We start from the raw sequence: 16000 nt of genomic DNA, 5'->3' as shown, positions 1-16000 counted from the left end.
TGATGGAGCAGCCATGGGCTCCTTCCCTTTTCTCTTAGCGAGAAGAAGAGAATTGATGAGATTTGGTAGGAGTCTTCTCCTTGAATTTCTCCAATTCCTTGCTCGGTTCCTTCGGACGCATTTTGGTTACCATTTTCAGTCCTACCACCATATGATCGCATGATCGAACACAAAAGATTTGCGGAGGCTGAATATTCGGATGTCGAATAACTTCGTAACAAGGCTTGGGTAAGGGAGTTGACCTCTGTCCTTCATCAACACTCTATACATGTGAAACATAACGGTATGAGGGAGAAAAACTTCTTACCACGAGAGGATGGCATACATCAACTTTGCCTCGAACTTGACACATTAGTTTTGGAAGTTGATTTCGGCGAAGGCAATTGATCACAATTTTGTGAAGCAAGATGTTGAATGCATTCATCCATGAGTAAGTGATCTTCTCATCTGTTCTCCTGTCCTTCACCAGTTCAAGTGTAGCCCCAGCAATGGAAACTTTGATTGGTTGATATTTGCCTCTCTCAACTTCTAGCACATCTGCCAGCATATTCATATCCACAACATAGTCTTGTTCTTTAACATTGAAGGAGAATCTATTCGCATCCAAAAGCTAAGATTTGAATAGAAATATGCAGTCAATTCGGTATAAGCCTCGGTAGAGTCGAGCAAAACTTTTCAAGTTGAAGATAACGAACTTTTCCCTCAAGTTCACTTTCACGGCATCCAGAAAATCAAAGTCCACACTTCTAGGGTTTATTACCCCACGCTTGCAATTTCGAGTACGAGATCCTTTTGTTCCTTTGATCTGAACAAATCTCCCATTTTTCCTTGAATTTCAGCCGCAATACCCATTTTCGGTTGAAATAGACTGAACAGATTGTCATCATCATTCCCATCTACGATTCGGCCCCCGATCACGAGGATCACTTGAGATATTCGCAAGGGTTTCCTCGGCCACCCCTTTACGAGCGATTCCCAAACTTTCCATTCTTTTCGAAAGATATATTCGTTCCTATATCCTTTTTCTTTAACAAAATCATCAACATAGTTCAAAGGAGTATGAATTCCTTTTAAAGCACGATATAGCTTGTAGATAAAAGCGGGCTTTTGAACTCTTACGGGTGCCGCCTCCTCGATGATTTCTTCCTGATGCTGATCAACAACGCCTTGAGGACTAGAAGGTGGAGAATGACGCTGCTGAGAATGTTGTGGGCTCGGTTGCTGATATGGAGAAACTTCATCTTCAGTAAGATCGAAGTGCGTAGGCCCCTCACTCATTCTCTGCGGTCCCACCCTTGCGATTCTTGACGACTTTCATGAAGAAGACATCTTTAACAATGTTTGGAAGTTTCCTAGCTTGACTTTCCCGAAAAAGATGATAACTTTTTGAAGATTTAGCGAAGAAGACAAACGGGAATGGAGGATCGATGCTTTTAGGGTTTTTGAGAGAGAGTAGAAAAGTGAAGAGAAATCGACGCAGTGCTTGTTCGGTTAAAAGAAGAGTAAACAAACCGTCACAAAGGAAATAAAAATATGCCTTTTCAAAATAACTGTCTTTATCCGCAAAAATAGTTATTTCAAAAATAACTTCCCTTTTGAAAATGAATCGATGCAATATTTATGTTAATTAAATATAGCAACAATTTAAACACAGTCTGATGATCGTACCTTTTCAAGATAAGATTGGAGAGAGAAAGACTTACAGTCTGAAGGTCGAGCCAAGACAGTAGATAAAGTCTTGTAAGCTCAGTGCGAAAGTCTTTAGACTTTGATAACCTCATACCTCAAAATATTGAGTCTGGTCCGTATAGACTCAAATTGATTTTTCTCAAAGGCTTTGTGAATATATCCGCCGAGTTGATTCTTTGAGTCAACAAATTGAATTGAAACATCTCCATTTTGAACATGATCTATAATAAAGTGATGTCGAATTTCTATATGCTTTGCTCATGAGTGGAGAATTGGATTTTTGGTGAGGTTGATAGCGCTGGTGTTGTCGCAATTAATCTCCGTGCATGAGTCTTCAATTTCAAAGTCTCTTAGCTGTTGTTTTATCCATAAAATTTGCGAACAGCAGCTTCCAAGAGCTACATACTCTACTTCTGTTGTTGAAAGAGACACAGTGCTTTGTTTCCTTGAAAACCAAGACACTGTCCTGCTTCCAAGCAGCGGCAAGTTCTGAAGTGCTCTTTCTATCAACTCGCAACCGGCCAGATCTGCGTCTGAATATCCCCGAAGATTAAAGTCTCCTTCTTAGGATACCAAAGACCGATGCTTGATGATGAAGTGACGTATTTAATGATGCGTTTCGCAGCACTAAGATGAGATTCTCTAGGATCGATTGAAACCTAGCACGAGATGCAAACACTCAACAAAATATCGGGTCTAGAGCGGTAAGATAAAAAGTGATCCAATAATGCTCTGTACGGCTTTTGATCAACTTTCTTCCCTTCTTCATCTTTGTCTATCTTTAAAGAACTTGACATTGGAATGTCGACCTTTTTGCAATTCTCCGGTCAAACCTTTTGACAAGATCATTCACATATTTTTCTTGATAAATAAAAGTTCCTTCCTTCAATTGTTTTATTTGAAGACCAAGAAAGAATGTTAATTCTCCCATCATACTCATTTCAAACTCATCTGCATAGACTTAGAAAATTTCTTGCCTGATTCTCATTAGAGGATCCGAAAATAATGTCATCCACATATATTTGAACAAGTAAGAAACTTTTGTTTTCCTTCTTGATAAATAAGGTCGTATCTACTTTACCTTTGACAAAACCATTTTGTAATAGGAAATTACTTAACTGTCGTACCAAGCCCGAGGTGCTTGCTTTAAACCATACAAAGCCTTTTCGGTCCAAAGGCGAGTCGGCTTCTTTGGGTTTTCAAACCACAGGCGGTTGTTCCACATAAACTTCCTCATGGATAAATCCATTTAGGAAGGCGCTTTTGACGTCCATTTGGAATAACCTGAAATTCTTAAAACAAGCAAACACAAGTAATAGACGAATAGCTTCTAACCTTGCCCTTTGGAGCGTAAGTCTCATCATAGTCTATTCCTTCTTCTTGCGTATATCCCTTGGCCACGAGTCTTGCTTTATTTCGTACGACTTTTCCTTTCTCGTTCATCTTGTTTCTAAAACCCATTTAGCTCCAATAACGGTTTTACCTTTAGATTTGGATGTCAATTTCCAGACATCATTTATCTTTGCTATGTCGAGCTCTTCTTGCATAGCTTCAATCCAGCTTTCATCGAGATAAAGCTTCTTCTATGCTCTTTGGTTCAATTTCAGAAGCGAGTGCCACAGCACTAGACTCTTCTCGCCTTTTGGATGCAGTGCGAATTCCTTCATTAATTTCGCCGATTATAAGATCTTTGGGATGACTAGACTTATGCTTCCAGTTACTCGTTGATTTGTCTGGTTGATGATCTCTTTCTTTATTTGGATCTTCACGAACATCTTGAAGCTGGTTTTCCAGAGTCTGAGATGCTTCTTGAGTTGTAGACTTTGGAGGGTGCAGCGGGTTCGGACTCTTCTTGATGAGTCGACTTGATTCATCTTGCGTTGAGTCTTGAAATTTGACATTCATTGACTCCTCCACGGTCAGGCTCTTCTTGTTATAGACTCTGTAGCTTTGCTTGAAGTAGAATATCCAAGGAAGATACCTTCATCGATCTTTCTTCAAACTTACCAACTCGATCTTTTGCATTTTTCAATATGAAACATTTGCACCCAAATACATGAAAGTATGAAACAATAGGCTTCTTATCTTTGAATAACTCATAAGGGGTTTTTGAAGAATAGATCTTAAGAAGACTCTATTGATGATATAGCAAGCTTTGTTGAAACTGACTTCAGCCCAAAATTGAGAAGAAATTTTACTTTCAATTAAAGAGTTCTAGCCATTTCTTGAAGAGATCTGTTCTTTCTTTCCACAACTCCATTTTGCTTTGAGGAGTATATGGAGAGGAAAACACATGCTTACGGCCCGAGATTCATCACGAATTTTGTAAAATATTGATTTTCAAATTCACCTCCATGATCTGTTCTTATACTAGAGATAACACAACCTTTTTCATTTTGAACCTTTTTAGCAAAATTTTCAAAATACGAAAAGGTTTCGGACTTACTTGAAAGGAAATATACCCAAGTAAAACGGGAGTAATCATCAACAATTACTAGGCAGTACTTCTTACCCCCAATACTTTGAGTTACGGTTGGTCCGAAGAGATCCATATGCAGCAAGCGTAGTACATGATTAGTAGAGACATAATTAATTGGCTTAAAAGAATTTCTTACCTGCTTTCCCAGAATACATGGAGTGCATGAATCAGTCTTTTGGTATGGCAATCTGGGTAGTCCTCGAACAAGCTGTTTTGAAGAAATTTTGGCTAATTGCTTCATGTTGACATGACCAAGCTTTTTGTGCCATAAGCTTGCTTCGTCTTGAATTGAGATAAGACATTGCGATTCATTTGGTTTCACATCCGGAAGATAGATGTTTCCATGTCTTCGACCCAGAAAAAGATTGAGTAGAGTCTTTACTTATTCCGGAACATGTCCCTTCTTGAAAGGAGATCTTGAAACCAGTATCACACAATTGACTAATCTTTGAGAAGATTGTAATTGAGTCCTTCCACTAAGGAAACATTACTTATTGTGAGAGTTCCAATTTTCACTGTTTCAAATCCCACAATACTTCCTTTGCTGTTTCCTCCAAATGAAACTTTTCCACCATTTATTTGAGCAAGCTTTATAAAGCAATTTGAGTCTCTGTCATGTGTCTTGAGCATCCATTGTCAAGATACCACTTTACTGTTTCTTGATGGAGACACTGCATTTAACAAAAAGTCTCAAGCTTTCTTTGGTACCCAAATTTTCTTGGGTCCTTTGGTGTTAGTAAGATAAACGGTATTAGCCCATACTTTCTTAATAGGTTTCCATACCATAGGACACTCTTTTTCAAAGTGATCCGGACTGTTGCACTTAGAACATCGAGCATTTCTACCTACGGGTTTTACAAAGACTTTCTTGAAGTGATTTTTGTAAACCTCACTTTCAAAAGCCTTTTCTTAATTCTTTCTTTTACTTTAGGAAAATCAATCAAGGGAATTGTTTCTTCTGTCATACCCGGACGGACTTATTGAAGTAAGGTCTTTGTCTTTGAAAGAATTTTCTCAAGTTTTTCAGATCCCATAGAAAATTTCTTTGATATATTAGATAAGTCTGTTTTTAAGAAAGCATTTTCTTTTAAAAGATTTTCTTCACTTTCTTTAAGATTGGAAAGACAAGTCTAGACTTTTAACTTTTTCTGCTAAAACATTTTCCTTTTGTTTTAGGGCTGAGTTTTCCTTTTTAGTTTGGAAATACTTTTGAGAGAAGTCTTAAGACTAACGCATAGTTCCTCAATATATTTAGAAACTTTGACAGGAATTTTAAAATTACTTGCCTCAAATTCACATGTCAGTCGATCCCGAGTCGATCCAGTCGAGTCGATTGTGCCATCGGACATAGATTGGCATATTCATTATCACTTTCTTCACACTCGGTATCACTCCCGGGTTTCGGCTTTGAGAGCTTTTCGAAATTTTTCAGCTTTTCCTTTCTTTTTCTTCAAAAGAGGACAGTTGGGTCGATGTGTCCCTTTTTCTTGCATTCAAAGCAGACTACATCTTTGTTTGGTTCCTCATCATCAATAGACTTGGTCTGCTGTCTTTGAAAGCCTTGTTTCTTTGAATTGAACCTTCTTCCTTTTACTGTTTAGTTTTACGAATCTTCTTATCATGAGAGCAAGCTCCTCATCGTCCATATCTTCTTCAGAATCTGTAACATCAGAATCATCATTTGATTTTAATGCAATGGATTTCTTACCTCTTGGATCTTCATCTTCATTGATCCTTTCCACTTCATAGGATGAAGAGTTCCAATCGGCTCATCGACGAGATAGTGGCATAATTCTCTGCGTCTCTCTTATCGAAGTCTTTATGTGATTCCAATCCTTGGAGAGTCCACGCGGTAGCTTGTTTACCTTCATGGGATCAGAAGTTGGTTGACCTTGATTTTCAAGACCATTTACAATATACGTAAAACGACTAAACATGTCGGATATTGATTCTCTGGCTTCATTACGAAGGCTTCGTATTGACCGAAAGAATGTTGATTCTTGTTTCCTTCACTCGATCTGTTCCTTCATAGGTGATATGCAATCTGTCCCAAACTTCTTTTGCTGTACCACAAGAAGATATTCTATTATATTCGGTTGGTGATAAAGCACAATATAAGGAATAAATTGCTTTTGCATCGAGTGTCTGTCTCTTGGTTATTTCTTCTGAGACATTCCGCTGGATTCTTCGATTTCTTTTCCTCTTTCGAGAGGCGATGCGGTGGTAGGAGTAATTCCTTTTTCAACAACGTCCCATTCCGGAGGATCCTTTGATCGTAGGAAAGCTTTCATCTTGTTCTTCCGGATGTTGTAATCCTTTCCATCAAAGTAAGGTGGTCTGCAGTATTGCTTTGCCCTTCCATCAGCCACAGTGCTAACATACTAGCCATGGATCTTTTACTATGAAGTAAAACACTTCAAATAAAGTAAGTACACAAGCTCGATACCAATTGATATTGCTAGTATAAACACCTAGAGGGGGGTGAATAGGCGCACAAACAATTTTTCTCAAATACGGAAGCAACGATTGAAATACGATCGATATAGAGAGTAAGGAAGAGAAAATCAAACACGGGATTTATAGTGGTTCGGCTTATTCCAAGCCTACGTCCACTCTTCACTGACAGCCCACCGGCTGGATTTCACTATGATCAAAAGAAGTTACAGCACGGCTTTGCCTTGATTCCACAGTGTAGATGTTCTATCACACCTCCTCAAGGTCTCTCACAAATATAGACTCTCTTTTGTATACAAGTATTCGCTCAAGAGATTTATCTAAACAAATAGGAGCTTCAGACTTTGGAATTCTTCTATCGCGCACTTTTCTTAAACAACTAAGAACGTCTTCCTTATATACTCCTTTATGCCATCATACCCGTTGGCACTTTCCAAAGGAATTCCTCCAATCTACCCGTTGGACGGAATCAATTAGGAAGATCGTTCGAGCTATTAAAGGAACGTGTTGATAGCCCATCAATCATGTTTGCCCATACAATCGGGATCTCGGTTTCCATAAGTAGAACCTTCCAATAATATTTAGACAATCATCGAATCTTCAGTCATTGAATCAATCTTGATCAATCAAAGGATTACGATACGTCTTCTCTAGCCACGAGATCTTCTCCGGATGACAAGGTTAAATCTGAACAAAACATCCAGTTCGGGATAACCTTTCTTCAACGGATCGATGGCTGTCAATGAGGATAGACTTTGAGTCTTGAGTCGGCTGTCCGGAAGTCTTCGAGACTTTAACCAACGAGAGTCTGTGACCTTCGAGACTAGGCGCGGAAACATTTTGTCAACTTCAAAACTCTTCACGAGGAATTCTCCAACAGAAACAACACCTTCTGTGGAGTAAAAATGACATTACAATTCCACTATTTAGTACATTTGCTCACATATATTAATTAGAAGATAATCCTAGAACTAGTAAAGCGTCAATTTTTTTTTAAAGTACATTTAGTTGCCCAACACCTTGGGTTGGGTTGGCACTTGCACTCCGTTAGCCACTGTGATCAGTGAATGCAAAGAGCTAGAAGTAGTATTAGATAGAATATGTGGGAAACTACACATATGGGCTATAGCACTAGAATCAACAATAAATTGATTTCGAGACTCAACATAAAGTACACTAATATTACTAGAAGTCTTGGCCAAATTTAATGATTCAGTGCCAGAGGGACCCAAACCATGTGTCTAAAGTAGCTGTTAAACCTGCAGTGCTAGGGACTCCAACTTAGATTGGAAGTCTATGGTATTCCCTGAAATTGCTATCTTAGCATCCAGACCCTTGTCCTTATTTGGACGCAGCTGAGTATGTAGAATCCAACATTTTTCCTTGCAATGCCCATCTCAATCACATTGATCACAATGAAAACGAATGGGTTTCTTCCCTTTCCTATTGACAAATCCGAGTACCGGCATCACTTTACCTAGCATTGGAACTAATAGTGTTTGCCAAGTGCTTTAATAAGCCTATTGATGTTGCCACAATCGAGTCAGAATACATGATTATCCTCCTTGTTTCTTCACTTTGTATAATGGAGCAAACAATATTAAAGGACGGCAATTGTGGCCTCATAAGAATGTCACGTTTGGTGTCTTCAAACTCTAGCCGTAGAATTGCTAGGAGATAAAAAAAAAATCTATTTTGTTCTTCCTTTTGCACATAGTCACACACATTCTGGGTTGCAGGTCTGTAATGACGGAGTTCATCTCATTGTTTGTTCATGCTCCCTAGATGTTCGATGAATGACTGATTTCCATTTTGCTTGGAGTTAGCAAGACCTTGTTGAAGCTCAAAGGTTCGAGATGCATTATTGGCTTAACCATACATCATAGACAACAAATCCCACAGTGTTTTGGCCGAATCTGAGTAAGCAAAAATCTCATAGATTTTAGACTCCATTGAGTTGAAGATTCAAATCATAATGCTTTGATTGCTTGCTTGCTATTTTTCAAACTTTGGATGAGTTTCATCAAGGGCTTTAGTTTGCCCAGTAATATGTCCAAGCCTCAATTGGCCTCCAAGCGCAATGGTCACTACTTGTGACCATTGGAGAAAATTCCTTCCATTCAACAAAATAGATGTTAGATGTTGGCTATTTCCCTCATGCACCACAGCCTTCGTTGATTCTAATCTAGAACTTGCACCTTTATCGGGAATTTTTCTGGATTCTAATTCTGAAATTGTCAAGGTGCCTACCCTATAGCCAATACCCAAAGAGGACGTGGACGAGACGAGTTCTTCACATAATTAGGGTCATAACCTGCTCTAATACCATATAGAAAATCAAACAATCACACAAAGACACAAAGGTTATGAGGTTCGGCAACGTGCCTACGTCCTCGGATGAAAGCTCTCATTTTTTTTTTGTTATTTTTTTCTATCGAGCATCTACCATTGTTCAACCATATGTACAAGATTAGTTGCTACAACAAAGGAAACAAGCAACCAAAATACAACCAAAAAAGGGAAGACACCCTAGAATTATAGGAACACAATATTAACAAATCTCATTTCCTAAGTGTGACATCCTGAAATTCGACCCCATTTTGATAAAGTGAAATGGGCATTTCGTCGACGTGCCTATGGTCCTTTTTCTCTGAGCTGATCACTCACGAGTTAACTAACTTATTGGGTGAAGCTATTAAGGAATGTATCTGCGGTAAAATCCCTAAAAGCTACTTAATTGGTTGGATTGGACTAAAATCGCGTCTGATCGATTCTAACCACAAAATTGAATTCAATTTCAGGAATCGAATATTCGAGCGTGTCATAATTCATTTTTAGGACCTAGTCTCATTGTCCGTCAAATTATCGATTAGTCCAAAATTTCGGGAAAGAAATTATCGGAGGAAAAATCAAAGACCAGAAGAAAATAAAAAGGGAAAGAGAAAGGGAAAATAATAAAAGTAATAAGAATAATGTGATTATCTTATTATTTTATTATTTTCTATTTCTTTCTCTCTCTCCTTTTCTCTATCTTTCTTTCTTTCCTCTCATTTCTCACGCCACCCTCTACCACCTTTTCTTTTTCCTCTTATCTTATTCTTTCTTTTTCTATTCTCTCTCTCCCTCTCTATCTTTTCTATTCCCCCTCGTGCCAAACCCCCCCACCGACCGACTTGCCGTTTCTCACTTTGCTTCCCTCACTTTCACTTTTGACTATTCAAACTTATCTCTTCTCTCTCTTATCTCTTCTTTTCTCTGTCTCGACACTCTCTCCCTCTCTTTCGGTACTCTCTCTCTCCCCCTCACCTTTTGAACCAGCGAAGATAGAAGCAGAAGCGGAGACAACAGCACCAAGAGAATAAGACCGGAGCAGCTCGCCGTCGCCACTCACGTTCCACCACCTGCGCGCCGCCCGTGCGCCCCGCCGCTCACCCCTCACGTCGTCGCCACCCTCCTTCTCTTCCTCTCTATTTCGTGCAAAGCCTCAGCGGAAGTAGAAATGGAAGCGGTGGCTCTCGTCGCCTGAAGGAGCTGCAGCCGCGCCGGACCATCGCCTACTCCATCTCACACCACCGTTCCACCGTCCGCCACCACCACCGAGCTGCCGTCCCTCCCCTCACGCCAATCCAACGCCATCCAGCCCCAATCGCCTCTGCCCAGCCCCTATTCAGCCACCACAGGCGGTTGCTCGACCACCCCCGGCCACCGTTCGGCTTCACCGGAGCTCCCCTCGCCCTCCCCTAGCCTTGCTTCGCCGCCTCAGCCACCGGACTAGCCCCGGCCAGCCAAGAACAGCCACTAGTCAGTGGGTTTCCAGCCCCCTTCGGCCGGCTTTTGGAGCATTTATGGGCCCCGAACCTAGGACTTGCTTTGGGAAGAATCGATCCTCGTATCGTCATCGTCGGATTGATACATTTTGCGCGAAAATCTGGTGAGTTTATCTCACTAAGCCCTTATTAGTAAGTTAATGATGTTTAAGGGTTGATTAGATTTAATTAAGTGCAATTAGGTGGTTAGATTAGAGTAGATTAGTGATTATTAGATAATTGTGATGCATGTTAGGCAAATTGATTATGCAATTAGCAAATAGACACGTGTTATTAATTATTGAATGTATCTCGGGATTTTTCCCGACCCTTAACGGGCTTCAATTAGGCAATACGAGCCTAAATTGGATTTTTAGTAATTAATTATTAATTTCGAAAATTAATATTTATTTATTTATTTTTCCGGAAATTCAACCGGGATGGCCGGTGACCGGAATTTCATGCTGATCGTCGTGGTGCAGTCCGTTTATTTAATTGAGCTTTATTTTGTGCTGAAATGAATTATTTGTGATTATAATATTAGTTTCCTGAATTAATTAATTTGGATAATTAATTGGAAAATAACTAGGTGTCGGTTGACAACACCAAAAGTGTTTTGGCGGACTACAAATAATGGTGGGATTTGTGGAAATGAAATTATAATATTTTGGCTAAAGCCAACCGTGTACCCACACACGAATATTTTATCGAGAAGGATAAAAATGGTGATTTGATTATATATTATTTTCGGCATACTATAAAAGTATGGCTAGCAGTTTCTGGTGAGCATATATATTATTTTCGGCATACTATAAAAGTATGGCTGGCAGCTTCTGGTGAGCATATATATTACTTTCGGCATACTATAAAAGTATGGCCGGCAGCTTTTAGTGAGCATATATATTATTTTCGGCATACTATAAAAGTATGATTGGCAGCTTCTGATGAGCATATTATTATATCGGATCAGTGGATCTGGCAGCTTCTGGTGAGCTATATTATCTATATATCGACTAGAGTGAATGGTCCTAGATTATAGTTGGACTCATAGATAGTATTGATTGAGGAGATTGGGGAATGGTCATATTGATATGTAATTGACTAGGTCAATTGATCAATGATTCGATCTGATTGAATGATTTGACGTGGTGAATTGATTTGATAAATTATAAATTGTATTGACCTATAGGAAGGAACTGAGGCCAAGGTAAGCCCTCTGACTCATGATTGTACTTAGGCAGCCCTTATGGTGTATTTTCTTCCTAATTGGGTCTTAGAGGGATTGAACTTGCTGAGACGTAGTCTCACCCCATTGTGAGATAACAATTTCAGGTCCCTAGATGGCGGTCATGGAAGATCGAGAGCCTTGGAGTTTGGAAGATTGAGATTGAAGAATCGGCAATCAAGTCTGACTAATGGGTGTTAGGACAATCCCCTTTTTTTGTTAAGCCGACATTTTTGCAAACAGCCTGATTTTGTAATTAACTTGCTTATCTATAAAAGACTTGTCTTGGTTTGAAACTTTTAATCTTGCTCTTTTATCCCAATTGTTTGTTGTCTAGGGATTTCATATTTGCTTCGGCATGCGTATAAAATAAAAAGAGGTCAGCGATGCGTCCTAGGACATCGCTATTAATCGACCAAGGAGGGATGGGGCACGCTTGGAGGATCGGGGCGTGACATCCTCATTTAATGGTATCGAGCCTGGTTTAGGATTAGAGTGATAAGGTGTGATGGTTTTTGGGATAGTTAGTAGGATTGGCCTTTAAATTCATGCTGGTGCATGTCTGTGATAGCTTATTAGTAGAATTGTTTGTTGTAATCACTTGACTTCTAATTCGGTGTTGAATTGGAAGGCAGGTCTTTGTAGAAAGCCTGTAAGATGAGTGATCAAGAGCCGAGGACTCCTAGGCAGAGGACCTTATCTTCTGTGACTCGGGCTAGGACACCAACAAGAGTTGGTGGCCGAGGTGGCCGAGGTAGAGCGCAAGTTGAGGCTAGCGCTAGTGGAGTAGCACCACCTCCCATTGGTGCCGGGGTAGCAACCCCAATTGATCAGGGAACAGTTGGGATCACGCAAGCGTTGGATGCTATGCGTGAGATGATGGGGCAGCAGGCCCAGGATTAAACAGCTGCCTTTATCGATGTCGTTGTAGCCGCCGTTACTACTGCTGCCAATGCTGTTGTTGCAGATTGCCACTGTACCTATTGAAGTCCCGCCTGGGAGACCGATTCATAACCTGGTGGAACAGTTTTTGAAATTGAAGCCACCGAAGTTCACTGGGGCAGGAGATCCCGAAGCTGCTGCTCTATGGATCTAAGGACTAGAGAAAGCATTTGCACTATTGATGTGTTCTGAGAATGAAAAAGTGGTCCTCCCAGTCTACCAATTAGAGGGAATTGTGAGTACTTGGTGGAGAACCACCCAAGGAGCGATATTTCCCGAAGGTGTAGCCCCATAATGGAATGCCTTTGTTGAGGCCTTCAACGGGAAATACTTTTCAGAGACTGCTAGAGAGATGAAGATGGCTAAGTTCCAACGCCTTTGCCAAGGCTCTATGACTGTGGATCAATATGAGGCAAAGTTTGTTGAACTATCGTAGTATGCTCCTGAATTAGTTGAGAATCCAGCAAACCGAGTGAGAAGATTCAGAGATGGACTTAGGCCGGAGTTGAGGAGTCCACTAATTTTGCTGAATCTAAGAAATTACAATGAACTATATGAGCGGGTCCAGATGATCGAAAGAGACCAGAATAAGAGAGCCGACGCGTTTGGATCGCGGTTTGGATTGAGTAGGGAAGGAATCCGACATGGGAAGAGGCCCATGATCGGAGGAAGATTTCAAATCATGCCCATCAAGAAAGGTGGAATAGGAAAGACAGGGCCTGGTTAGATTGGCCTATGTCACTTCTGCGGAAGACAGCACGATACAGCCGCGTGCCCTCGAAGGACGGGTGCTTGTTTCGAATGTGGCCAACAAGGTCACATGGCCAGGGATTGTCCTAGGCTACCAAGGGGACAACCGCAATTACCACCACCGCTGCAAAGAGGACAGATCAGAGGATATGCACCGAAAGGAGGACTGCTTAGGCCCCCAATTCAAGGAACGATGTATGCCATCACTCAAGGTCAGGCAGAGGCTGCACCTAACGTGATCACAAGTATGGTTTCGCTAAACGACCATCCTGCTTATGCTTTATTGTGGCACCCCCGATTCGCCTGAGGTCGCCACAGGTGATCTCTCTTAATTACTCGATCTCATATAACTTCAGTGACCGATACCCTTTTGACTAGGGATTTTTTTTTTTTTTTGAAAGCGGTCCCAGCGCAACTTATTAACGGAAGAATAAACAAGTCTCACCATCTCTCCTTCCAATAACCATAATGCAATACACACCAACTACGCACCATAAGAAAAGATAATGCCGGTTCACTCTTATTTATATTTTCATGATGGACATCAAGGTCGATACAACAAAAAGGCCAAGGTTTTAACTATACTTGGCTACCACCCCAAAAAAGACTCGATTCTACATCGAACATGTACCACCCTCCATCAACGAGCGTCGGCTATTTCCAAAAAGTGTCCACTCTCATTAGCTATATGCGCCACCATACCCAATCTGGTGCATCGGGTGGCGGCGGCGGTAACATCCCTAACATAACTCGGTCATGTCGGACATGGACAAATAAAAACTCCTGGATGACCGGGCCATTAGCTCGACCCACGTCGTACATCACCAGGACACGGACTCGAACAAAAACTAAACCAGGAGCACCGACACAGACATGCTCAATACACTCCACATCCACATAAGTAGGTATGCCATAGTAAGACCGCGTGCAATTGGTCGCAACGGCATCTTTCTAATCTGAAATGTTAAAAGGGTTGAGTACAACCACTCCGCAGTAAAGATCCACCACACTACTCAATGCGTCAAACAGAACAATCAAGAATAAAACACATCTCATTCATGCATGATACAATCTCAATTTTTATCTTTCTAGGGACCAGTGTTTTCATCCCACAATTTATCGCTCGTATCCAACTTGGCATCACGAGGAACTTCCGGCACACACCTCCGGGCATCTCGTATCCCAACTAGCATCACGAGGCATCCCCCCAGCACACACCTCCGAGGCTTCCGGCAACCCCACACTCCGGGCATCCCAACACTCCCGGGGCATTATCGGCTCACACCTTTGATAGTCTCATTATTTCCTCAAGTTATATCCACACATGTATCTCAATTTTCAACATGATATTCGATGCAATAATATCAAAGATCTCAACCAGCTTTTCATGCCATATAACATGTCATATGTCATCACATATGCAGCAAGATCAACCGCTCAAGGTATTAACATCACATGGATAATTTCATTCATTTTTTTCAAAACACGTCAATGTTTCGGATAAATCAGAATGCATTCCTCTAACTAAAACTCCAGAAAAATTAGTAAATGACATTAATAAATTCTGAAAAATTGACACATTATAGACGAGACCTAAAGGCAGATATATCATGAATAACTCCATGCCAAAAGAATCTCACACAAAAAAGTATGGTCCATACATCACAGAATTCAAAACTTCAATATTTCAGCTTGCACAGTTTCGGGAGTAATTTAAATTAAATACCCAAATGAACTCAAAAAATTCTGAATTTTTGACATGTTATAGAAACTTCCTAGAGGTAAATATCTCATGAATACACCGAAACCCAAATCGTTTTATATTAATATATATAGACGATTTATTCTCCGTGTTCTCGGTGTTATCTTTTCCAGATTATCATCTTTCAAAAGAAACTCATTTCACCGACCTAAATATGTTCATTTCTTCTAAATTTTTAGTATTTTATTCCTAAGGATATTACCTACAACTTTCATTAAGGACACATGAACAAATTTTAACTGTATGATTTTATAAAAATCACGAAATCATACTGGGTCGAAGTAACGTTTTTCCCAGATCCAGTTTCTTCAAAAGACAACGATTTCACCGACCTATATTTGTTCATTTCCTCTAACATTTTGATATGTTTTACCTCAAGAAGTATACTACAACTTTCATTCAGAGGTTAAAGTGATATTTTCACAAGAAAGTTACTTTACAGACCACGATATCTCTAAAGGTCATCACAACGAATTCCAGATCTAAGTCCTCCAAAGAAAAATCATTTCACTAACCAGTACTTGTTATTTTTACCTATAATTTTAGTATGTTGTTATTCAAGGTGTTCTCTACAACTTTCATTAAGAAGTCGAAACAATATTCCAACTAAAAATCACATGCAACACACAATCTCATGGACGGTCGAACTGGTCTTTCCAGAAACAGCATGCATGACCAACGAATATCTCTTCAAAGCTCCGAAATTTCATCCCATCTACCACAACCAAGACTTACCATCTACTACACATACACACAGCAATGCAAGGGGTAGGTTTAGGACTTCACTTACCTTAAACTCAAGCACAAACAGCAACAAGAACGGCGGCAAAGCGGCGAACAGACGGTCTTCTTCTTCTTCCTCTTGCACGCCCGCTTCCTCTCTTTCTCTCTTC

The sequence above is a fragment of the Eucalyptus grandis genome, chromosome 10 (genome assembly GCF_016545825.1).
Source record: "Eucalyptus grandis isolate ANBG69807.140 chromosome 10, ASM1654582v1, whole genome shotgun sequence".
Taxonomy (NCBI): Eukaryota; Viridiplantae; Streptophyta; class Magnoliopsida; order Myrtales; family Myrtaceae; genus Eucalyptus; species Eucalyptus grandis.
This window is presented reverse-complemented; position numbering follows the sequence as displayed.